Source organism: Cryptomeria japonica, chromosome 5, assembly GCF_030272615.1.
Source record: "Cryptomeria japonica chromosome 5, Sugi_1.0, whole genome shotgun sequence".
NCBI classification, from domain to species: domain Eukaryota; kingdom Viridiplantae; phylum Streptophyta; class Pinopsida; order Cupressales; family Cupressaceae; genus Cryptomeria; species Cryptomeria japonica.
This window is the reverse complement of record NC_081409.1, coordinates 632,113,739-632,125,912: the sequence shown is the minus strand read 5'-3', so window position 1 is coordinate 632,125,912 and position 12,174 is coordinate 632,113,739.

Genomic DNA, 12,174 nt, shown 5'->3' with positions numbered 1-12,174 from the left:
ATAAATCATGTGTGCATACATCTTGATTGATTAACAAATGATAATTTAAACACTATGAAAAATAATATGTGAGAGTTATTGGTCTCTTATAAAGATCATTCACAAGGCTTGTTCTATATCATCATAATTTAGATACATCATCCATGTAGTATTTTAGAGAAGGTGAGGCACAAAACTTTCCATATGCATACTAACAATATAAAGAAAATAGAAAATGTGATAGTCACATGATCTACTTATTTACCACCTTTAATCTAACTAACTAGAATGAATATAGAAATTAAGGAACTTGTTAATATCTTTAATGAGGTGGAATCTTACATCCCTCCCCTTATCTTTGGCTTCCTCCTGGGAGTCACCAAAATTCAAAGGCATGATTCTTATTTTAATATTGCATTTAATCTATTGAACATTTCAATTGAAAGCCTTATTTAATGAGGAATGAAAAACATTAGACCTTAGGAATATGTTAGAGACACCCATTTCCTAATCTATTTATTCAAAAGTATAGAAAAAAGTGTAACATAGATCAATTATTCCTCGCATTCATAATATAAATAGTGTGTGTTAATACCACCTACGAAGCTTGTCATTTAAATCAAGCAATCATCTATGTAGATTTTCAATCAATAAAGTAACAATTTAAGCTACACAATTGAATATCAAATTACATGTCACTTTGTTTTTATGTCTATCACATCACTCATGATGTTAGGGTTCTATAGAATCAGTGATATACTCATATTAGATCATATCTTGAAATTAAATGCTTCTTTGTGAAAAATAGTGTAACTTCTCTTTGGATGACTTCTCATTTGTATGCATTGGCATGATAGAGGATTGGAGCATTCATGCTTGGGATGGTGGTCACCTTGTTTCTTGTTACAAGTATCTTAATGGACACATGGAGCACTTTGATTCCTTGATGGTATATGTGGCTATGGGAATTATTCCCTTTTTCATGTTTGAGGTTACTTGCCACCCCTTATGCAATGTATCCAACAAGTAGGAAATTGTTAGGAACTAGGTTTTGTACACCTTGCATAATGTTTATAATGTTTAATTTATTATTATGTGTGGCACACCTATGGGGACCTATAAGTACATGCATCGCTAGAAGATAACATTATTGAGGTCACCTTGTGTGTTTTATGTAACATTGGAAAATGTTTAATGTAGGATCTCACATTGAGAAAATGTATTTAATTTAATACTAGGGAATATTAATAAAGTGAAAACCTAGTACCCAATATTAAGTGAGGGGTTAATGGTTTTGTAATATCATGGTATTAGTTACACGGTTTTATGAGATACCACTTAGTGCTTTTGTGTGAGATTGATTCTATAAAAAAAAACACAAGGGTAGTTGTCTAACATTAGCTAGTTTGAGTGTTGAGTCTTCTTTTAAAGAGTTCATATTTGAAGCATGGCATGAGACATGTGGGTTCATGCTTGGATACATGGATGATGCATTGGAGAGGCTTGATGTTTTATAGGTGTTCATGGAGGCTCTAAAGATGTATTGCAATGTTTATTATCGAATAATGCATTGAGAATACATGATTTTGAAGGCCAAGTTTTCCCTCTTGAGGGTTTTCCCAAGGTATATCTTGTGTCATATTTTGATGGCAGGTTGTCTATTTTATTGCATGTGGATTCTAAATACTTGTTTGCATAGATTTCTCTTATTTAAGTTATGTGAAAATTGTCATTATGTGGCTACAAGTTTCCTTTCAACATACAGATAAGCCAACAAGCATTCTTTTTATATGACATTCAAGTTTCTTGAAGAGGTTGAAAAAGGTTAATCTCTTGAAAGAAAGGTTAGAAATAACCCTATTTGTAAATCATTTTGTTTTGAAAATAACTTTATAAAAAAATTTTGTATTTTCATTACAAAACTATGATTCTCTTCATATTGATTTACCAAGTGAAATTCACAATAAAGAAGTGGGAAATTGTATGCATGCTCTTAATAATCTTGTGGTTTCTTGATTAAAAAATAACATAAAACATCAAGAGTAACATGATTGAGCACAAACTAAAAGGTAATATAAAGAAAAAAACTATTTGCATAATAGTTGTAGATGCCTAAAACTTGCACACTTAATTAAATGAATTTTATTTATTTAATTAACATTTATCCATCCTATTAGTTAAACTAAGATTTAATTAATATCCCCTTTCTTCCATTAATTGAGTAAATTCTATTTATTTAATTAAATTCCCTCCCACCATTTTAATTCAATTTACATTTAATTAAAATCCTTTCTACAAATAAATAAATCAATATTTATTTGTAAAAATCCCCCCCACTTGTATTTTCCTACAAATGCAAGTTGCCTTAATTTTAGTTGAAATAAATCCTTTTATTTTAAATAAAATTCCTATTTATCCCACTTGCATTCTCCTACATTTTTCATTAACCTACTAATAATTCTTCTAGAAGTCCTCAAATCCCACTTAACTAGCCTAAATTCCTCTAATCATGTCACATCCCTAAAATTGAGGGAGTAACTTCTCCAAATTTGGGGAAAGTCTTCAAAATGTGTTGAAGACTTAACCTTTTTCAACAAGTTATCTTGTTGAGTCTTCCAAACTTGTAAGGCCCGTACAAAAGCCTTGAAGGTTATCTACCTTCCAACAAGTTAACCTCCAAAGTCTTGAAAGAGCATTTAATGTCTCTTACAATACATCACCCTAGCCCATGATGGTTGTCCCTTTGACCATCTTCCAACTTTGCACAAAAGTTTAACTCTTGGACAATAGCCTTCATCCTTGGATAATGGCTTTATCTAATGGCTTATCCTCTTAAGGTTAACCCTCAAAGCTTAATAAGCATCTAATGCTTACTTAACATCCTCTTAGGCCTCCTCATGATGACACTTGTCAATGTGAGATTGGGTTGAAAATCTCACATAGATTGATAGCTTTCAATCCTAACCCTTCTCAAGCCAATTCAATCTTTTCTATCTATTTGATCAATTCCTCTATAAATAGAGTCCATTTCTTCAATTCAAATATCCAACCCTTCATGCATCTAATTTTTAGTCTCATTTCATCAAGGATTTTTAGCCTCTCTTTGATAATAGTAATTAGATCATTTAGTAGCATCATAGCCTAGATTTATCATGTTTTGCATATCATGTTAGTTTCATTTTCATGCTAGCTTAATATCATCTTAATATCATTTTCATGCTAGTTTAGCTTCATATCAATCCCATCATCTTGCACCATATCATTATCTACTTTCATATCAATAACATTCACTAAGATCTTATTTGGATAGAATTTAGGTCTTTGATATGTTGGCATTGCACATTCCAATGAGAATTGTAGGTGATTGAAGGTATTGTCATTGATGGCAACCTTGCAATCATATGGCACCGGCAAACTCTACACCGGTAGATAGTTCACTGGCAGTGACAAAGATGATTACCGACACCCTAGCTGACATGATTTTGATTATTGTATATTGTGTTTAATTGTAATATCTTTTGTAAGATGACATGGCATATTGTAATAAGACTCATATATAAGTATGAGATCTTGTAGATCATTTTAGATATGGACATACATATAGATAGATGGATATGATGAGTGAATATTAAGGCAGATTTTGGAGTAAGGTTTATGGTTGTTGTATGAGCTTAAACCGGTATTGAACCTAGCATAGCAGATGCTTTTTGTAGTAGTACATCACATTGGATTTCCATAATCCATTTTGTAAGTCAGTGAGACTTTCTTTTGTAATTGAGCAATGAGCTCTAGGCAGTTAGTCTTCTTGCATGTGCAGGCACCACCTATTGTAAGTAATATCCATTCATTGGCCAGTGAGTGAATATTGTGGGTCACAAATTCCACTGAGGTTTTTTCCACATCGAGTTTCCTCACCAAAAATCCTATGTTATGGTGTGCTTTCTATGTTGTGTTTATTATTCATATTTACTGCATTAATTCTTGTTTACCGGTACACTGTTTTGGAATGCAATTTAATTAATAAGGTCAAAAAATCTGTTAACTAGTTAGATACTGATTCACCCCCCCCCCCCTCTCAGTATCTTTGGAAATCCTAACAATTGGTATTAGAGCCTGGTCCTCTATTTTCAAAAGCCTAATAGCTTGAGGGAGATTTTGACACCGGTACAAATGGAAAACTTGAAAAAGCAATTGGAAACAACTCTTTCAGATTATGATGTAGAAAAGTTGAAGAAGATCTTAAGACTGCACATGAATTCATTCAAGGACTTCAAGAGAATCTCACTATTGCTAGAAACAAAAGAAGAGAACTTCATGAGAAGATGCAAAGTGATGATGATGAAAAGGAAACTCTTAATGACCTTGTGAACAAGTTGAGACAAGAAAACAGTGCTATGAGAAATGAGATGCAAGATATGACTATGAGGTTTTGTAAAGACATTGAAAATAGAAAGAAGAATGAAGATGACTTGATTAGAAGACTAAATGATGTTGGAAATGAAAATACACACAAAATGATAAAACTAAACTCATGAGACAGAAGGGAATCTTGGAAAATGAGTTGGCTACTGCAAATCAACACAAAGAGAAATTCAAGAAAAGTTCAGATGAACTTGATAACATGCTGAAAAATCAGAGACCTGATGGAGATACCAATGGACTTGGCTTTGAAGTTGGTGAAAGCTCTGGTACTGCAAACAATCATGATCATAGTAAACCGGTAAGACAACCTAATGCCTACAAATTTAATGGGAAATGCTTTAACTATAACAAGTATGGTCATAGAGAAAATCAGTGTAGATCTAGAAACTATCAGAACACTAATGCACCCACCGATCAATGTTCCAAATGCAACAAAATTGGTCATAATTTACAAAATTGCAAAATGAATTTAAGATGTTATGTTTGTGGAAGATTTGGACACTTATCTAATCAATGCAGAACACATACTGGCATAGGATATGGAAAGGCTATTCAGAAAAACAATGTGACTTGTTATGCTTGTAACAAGATTGGACATATTGCAGAATTTTGTAGAAACAAGGCATCATCGAAAAATAACAAAGGACCCAGTTTGAAAGGCAAAGAGAAGGTTGAAGAGGTAAAACAAGAATTTTCAAAAAAATGGATTAGAAAGAAAGATTAGAATGTTGATGAGACTATTCCTTCACAGGTAGAACAGAGTATCACTCCACTGGTAGGAGATTCTTCATCTAACTAAACTAAACCTTTTGGGGGTATGGAAACAAATTGAAAATCATGCTAGTTTACCCTCGGTTGATGGTAAGAAGATGAATTGCTTCTTTATGAGCAGATGTGTTAAATTTCACTTAACCGACAGACATTTATTGTGGTAGTTGAAGGAAAAGACATTATAAAGCAAGTGTTTTTTACTCTTTTTCACTCACCGAGCATTCAAATTTCCTAAGAGCGTGAAAAACCCAAGCAAAGGCATCCATAGCAAGAAGTAAAGCAAAATCATTCAAGCATCCAAACCTAAAGGCAGATCAAGGTATTTATCAATGGCTTCCTCCTCTTCTCTTGAATTCATTGCAAACCCTAATGTTATTGAAGTGGTTAAATGCCCTAGGCCCGTATTCAAGATCATACCCAAAGTACCAAATCAAGATGATACCCTAGGGCATTCTCTAAAATACCTAAAGGATTTGCATATGCAAAAGACCCTAGGATATACATACATTGTCATATTGAGGAACTAGGTGCTGATGGAATCATGAATATGTATAAGACTATCATTTGTGATGAGAATGGTGTTGTGAAACCAGAACATAAGATCATAGAAACCTTAGGTTTTGTGGAAATACTTGATATTTTGGATTTCCCTAAGGAAGTTGTGAGGATTGTACTCAGTAGAGTTCATGGTGAATTCTTTTGGCTTGAATCCATCCACAAGATCACAAGAGAAGCAGTTAGGGCAGTAACTAGCTTACCTTCCATCGGTAGCAGGCCTAACAAAACTAAGAAAGTTCCAAGCAACACTATGATGACCCTAATCGGTGCAACCCATGACAGCAGATCCTTGAGAGTCGATGATGTGAAAGACATAAATGTCAGATTCATTAGCATGATACTAGGATACAAAACTACACATGCTAACAGATTGAACTTTGTTTCTAGTCTATGTTTCAAGAGTGCTTATGATATGGAGAACAGTAATACTAAGATAGATATATGTGAATGGCTAAAGGATGAATTGATTAACAACTTGAAAAAAATTAAAGGTGATAAGAAAGGTACTTTTAGATTTGGTAATCTACTTGTGTTCCTAATGCTATATATTACAAAGGAAGTTCCTGGTATAGGCAGGAAAGAATTTGGTTTTGACATACCTGTAGATAAACAACTATTGAATATCTTTACCGGCATGGGAACAGATAGGGAAAACAATATAAATGAATACTTCCAAGCATTCAAGGCTAGAATGAAAACAAGGGAAAGGTTACCTCAAAGTATATTTGACAAATATCAAAAAATTTGTTTTGTCATTAAGAAAGATGAAATTTGGATGGAAGCAGTGATTCCTAGAACTGTTTGGGTGATAGAAATGGGTTATGAGGCTGATTGAAACATAATTGAGACATATGTTAAAGCCCTACTTGAAGCCCCTAGAGAACCTAAAGAGAAAATATTTGGTAATGTTGAAACCATTGAGATCAAAGTACAAACACTTAAACAAAGGAAGAAAAGAGAACAATATATCAGGAAAGCAACTAAACAGGTGAAAGAGATCAAGAAAAATATATTAAATATCATCGATATTAAGGAAAGTGACTTGGAAGGGATACAACCGGAAGCTCATCTCTCACCGGTTGGAACTTCATCTGACAGTGAAATCCCAGTTGAGTTTAAGAGAGTAGAAAGGAAAAGAAAACCTTCACCGATACCCTCTCCTGCACCAAAGAAAGAAAGAAAGAAAGAAACAACAGGCAGTAAGGCCTATAGCAAAGAAAATGACACTGAGGAAGAAGAAAGAAAAATAGGTTATCCCTCCTCTAGACAATCTTTTAAGTGAAATAAAAGATGATGAGAATTTATCAAATGTTAGCAAACTGTATGATACTTTTACAAATGAGGAAAAGGAAAGCATAGAAAACAACATTATTCTACACCTAGATATTTATAAGAAAGTTTTGATAGAGGTTGTAGATGTGTTACCTAGTGAGTTGTATAGGCGGCTAGATGCAAAGAGATTAGCTATTATGGAATTGGATAAGAAAATAAAGGTTGGAAAATTTCTTGTTGTACATCCAGTTAAATCGACAAAAGAAATTGATGAGTTAATAAGTGAGGCTAACAAGACAGTATTTTCTAGTGGTCACTGACATGTATCTTTAATGGCAGGTGGAGTTAATGAGATCATAAAAGAAACAATAGATAATTGGGATATCTTCTTTGTGGAGAAAGAGAAGAAAGAAGAACTTAAGGGACCCTAAACTTTTAAGGTCTACCAAAAGGATAAGGACAAAGGTAAAGGCAAGGTAGGTGGACTAACCAACATAAAAGTAACAGACAATTTGCCACCACCTCCTTCTATTACTTCACCAGTTGAGATTGTTGACACACCGACATCTAAGAATATGGAAACCACACATGAGGATACAAATCCTGAATCTGAGATCCTATATACAATGAATATTGACACACAAGAGGTAAATATTGTGGTTGATAAGGAAACCACTTGTGAGAAGAAAGATGTGGCTACTGAGCCACCGGCTGAAAATATTGTAGTTGAAACACATGTAGAGAAAACAATTGAAAATGTTGAGATTGGGGTTGAGACACAAACTGAACAATCAATTGATCCCCTGGGTACTAGAATGGTGATTGATACAAACACTAAAAAACCCATAGATTTAGAGCAACTGGCTATAGAAAATAATGTGAAACCAGTTGAAATACTAACAGTAGATAGTACAGAGGTGCATACTGAGAAACCAATAGTGAATTCCACTGAGACTTCATCAGAGAAACCGGTAGTAGAGAGCACAGAGAAACTAATAGTAGAGAGCACAGAGAAACACACTGAGAAACCCACTAAGGTACAAGTTGACAAATATGAAGAGAAAAAGGTTGAGTCACAGGTTCATGCAGAGACAGTGCCACCAGCAATAGCTGAGAAGCCCAAGCCTTTGCTAGTTGAAATGTAGACACAAACTAATCTACCTGAGGTCAATACAAGCAAAGAGGTTACTCACACCGGTGGAATGCAAATTGTTAAGGTAGTTGGACAATCATCTGGTTCTTCCATGATAGAATTTAGACCAACTAATGTAACAGAGGTATTATTGGATTCAATTAAGAAAATCACAGAGTGTAATGCACTAGCATATAAAGCTATTGATGATACCATCCCTATTCTAAAATTGATTGCACCCAAGTGCAATGTGGAAAATAAAGATTCTTTAAGTCAATTAGACACATTGTCTAAGTATATCACCAACAACATTTTGACAGTTGACCAAATTAATGAAGAAACATTTAAAGAAAAAATGAATAAGGAAAAAGAGAAATTATTTGATGAGACAATAAAGAAGTGCATGGGACGGACACATTGATACCCTATTACTGGCACTAAGCAAAACAATAATGGAGTTTAAGGAGTTGTACAGAGACACATGTAAAACTAATATTTTGATAGTGGATATAGACAAGGAGATCAGCAAAGTACAGAAAGAAATAAATGATATAGATGACAATCTCATTGGTTCCTCCAAACCAATATCAGTTATAGAACAGGAAATAGTAGGTTTTGAGGATAAACTTGAAAAATTGGACAAAGAAAAGGAAAGAATAAAATACAAGGCAAAAGAACTTAAATGTAGACTTGGTCCTAAACTTGATAACCTCATCTCTTTGAGAAAATAGATCTTAGAGGCATGTGTATAGGGACTAAAGACACTAGAGGAGAAAATGTACACCCTCACTGGTACAATTCAAAGAATAAAGGCAGCATTGAAGGACAGTGACAGGTTCACTAACAGCCTGAATTTTGTAGTAGCAGACCTTTTTCAGATTGTAACCAACCGGTTACAGGGTTCTAGCTGATAACTACACTCAACTGACATTTTGACAGGCTTTGTCATTGATGTCAAAGGGGGAGTAGTAGAAAAGAGAAAAATGATTGACAAAAGAGATCATCTGCTCAGGGGGAGCACACAGTTCTGGTAAGATTTTTGGACTTCAAATTTTGGATACAATTTTGAATTTTTCTCATGGGTGTTGCCATCAATGCCAAAGGGAGAGATTGTTGGCATTGCACACTCCAATGAGAATTGTAGGTGATTGAAGATATTTTCATTGATGGCAACCTTGCAATCCTATGGCACCGACAGGCACTGGCCCTGACAGATAGTTCACCGGCAGTGACAAAGATGATTACCAACACCCTAGTCGACATGATTTTGATTATTGTATATTGTATTTAATTGTAATATCTTTTTGTAAGCTGACATGGCATATTGTAATAAAACTCATATATAAGTATGAGATCATGTAGATCATTTTAGATATGGACATACATACAAATAGATGGATATGATGAGCGAATATTAAGGCAGATTTTGGAGTAAGGTTTATGGTTGTTGTATGAGCTTAAACTGGTACTGAACCTGGCATAGTAGATGCTTTTTATAGTAGTACATCACATTGGATTTCCATAATCCATTTTGTAAGTCAGTGAGACTTCCTTTTGTAATTGAGCAGTGATCTCTGAGGAGTTGGCCTTCCTGCATGTGCAGGCACCACCTATTGTAAGTAATATTCATTCATTGGCTAGTGAGTGAATATTGTGGATCACAAATCCCACCGAGGTTTTTCCCACACCGGGTTTCCTTGCCAAAAATCTTGTGTTATGGTGTGCTTTCTATGTTATGTTTATTATTCATATTTACTGCATTAATTCTTGTTTACCAGTACACTGTTTTGGAATACAATTTATTTAATAAGGTTAGAAAATCTATTAACTGGTTAGATACTGATTCACCCCCCCCCCCCACTCTTAGTATCTTTGGGAATCCTAACATGATCATATATCCCTCATTATTTAGGTAATCATCCTCGAGATCAAGTGCTCTTCCAAGTTGAGAGCCACCTTGAATCTTAAGGATCCTTGGAGATAGAGAAAAATGGAATGGTTTTAGAAGATTAATGATTTTAACTTGTTTTTCTCATTAGATCTTTCTCATGTAATGTTTCATTGGTATACTTGTGTTTTTACCCTATTTATTGGCTAACCACTCTTTCAGGTGTACATTTTTTGTGCCCACCATGGGGCTCTCCCACAAATTTATAACTTTTTTCGTAGGTTCACACACACGGTTTTTGAACACGCATTTCCTCGGTTTGGTGCATTTAAACCCTATTTTAGCACACACAATCTTCATGTTAGTGCATATATCACCTGTTCGCATTTAACAACTTTTTTGGCACATAAAAATAATTTTGTGGCGCATCTGACACTTCTTTTAGCGCATACAACACTTCTTCTAATGCATACAATCTTTGTTTTAGCGCATACAAAATAGTGAGAAAAAAATAAAAATTTAAAGTGTAACTGGTTAGAAAGTTAGGTTTGTCTAGCCCACCATTGATCTTTGATGATTACTAACTATTTTTTTGCAAGTTCTAATAGTGTTTTGCAGGTTCAAAAGGAATTAGATTAGTTCTTTCTTTCTTACTTTCTTTCTAAGTTAGTAAAAAGAACTCATTTTTTCTCTTTTTGCAAAAGGTAAAAAGAACTACATTTTCATTTGGTGCAACTAAAAGGGACCTCATTCTCAGTTGGTGCTTAAAAAGAATCAAATCTTTCTTTCTTGCAAGGATAAAAAGAATAACAAATCTCACATTTTTCTTTTTTGCAAGATTAGGATCACACTTCTTTTTGGGCTCTAAAAAGAACAAACAAATTTTTTATTCTTGCGAAGATTAAAAAGAACAATCAACATCTTATCTTGCAAGTTAAAAAGAACAAGCCACCCTTTCTTTGTAGTGAGGAATTTTACTTTGGTTGACCCCATGATTTCTTTTGTTAACTGGTATTTGATTTCAAGTTCAAACCAAATTTCTTTGTGGTATTAAAATTGAACCTCATGCTTGTCGGAGCAACATCTCCAAATAGGACTTAGAAAATCATTGCAATGAAGGACTAAAAAGAACACTTGATTGTTTTGTCTTAAGGTGATAGGCATATTCTCTCCCCTTAATTGGGTGATCAAAAAGCCAAACTCACTATTTAAATCTTTCTTTCAATTCATGCAAGTAAGATACAACCTTTAGCAAGCCTTCCCTCCTGAGAAGCCCATAAGGTTGGTGAGAGGGGAATGACCTAAGTGGGGAATGACTTTATCGCCAAGTTTACCAACCCACTATAATCAAATGTGGAGGCTAATGAAAATCCCCTCCAACAGCAGTGTGCATTGATATCCTTCCCCCAGTATCTTCACGATATGAAAATCCTTTGTTTTAAAGGTTGGGAAGCCTCTTAAGGGAGTTTATCTTTCATTGTGCTGAACAGAACCTATACTAAAAGATCCTTAAACGTAGAAGTTTTTCACCGAGTCAATATCCAAACATTGATAATATCATAGTGCAAGGGTGGGGAATAATCCTCCCCCAAGACAATCACCATACATCTCCTAGGATAATGATTCAATTGAGTAGAAATCCTCTTTGAATTGATTTCCGGACAAAGGCAAAAAAATGGGTGCCCTATAGGGGGTGACACAATTGTTTGAGCTGAAGGAGTATCCAAATGTGGGCTATGGTATTATTGATGACCCTTGATTAAAGATTCTACTTGATGTGTTTGTCTTGTGTCTAAACCAATGAAAACATCGAGGATTTGAACAAATCCTCAAACAAACATACACTCAATGTTTAGGATTAGAATGATCATTGTCTTCATGCTTGTTGTGTATTTTTGTCAGAATTCCTAAAAACATATTTCAAAAAAATTAATATCCAAAATCAATTCAAAATTTGACTCAAAGTCAGCCAACACACATAATAGCACATTTGAGTAAATTTGTGGCGCATATAAATCATCCTATAGTGCATTCAACCAAAACAGTGGTAGGAAGCATGATGTGGTGCATTTGAGTAAACCTATGGTGCATATAAATAATCTTGTAGCGCATTCAACCAAAACAGTGGTGCATAGGAAATACTCTGTGGCAC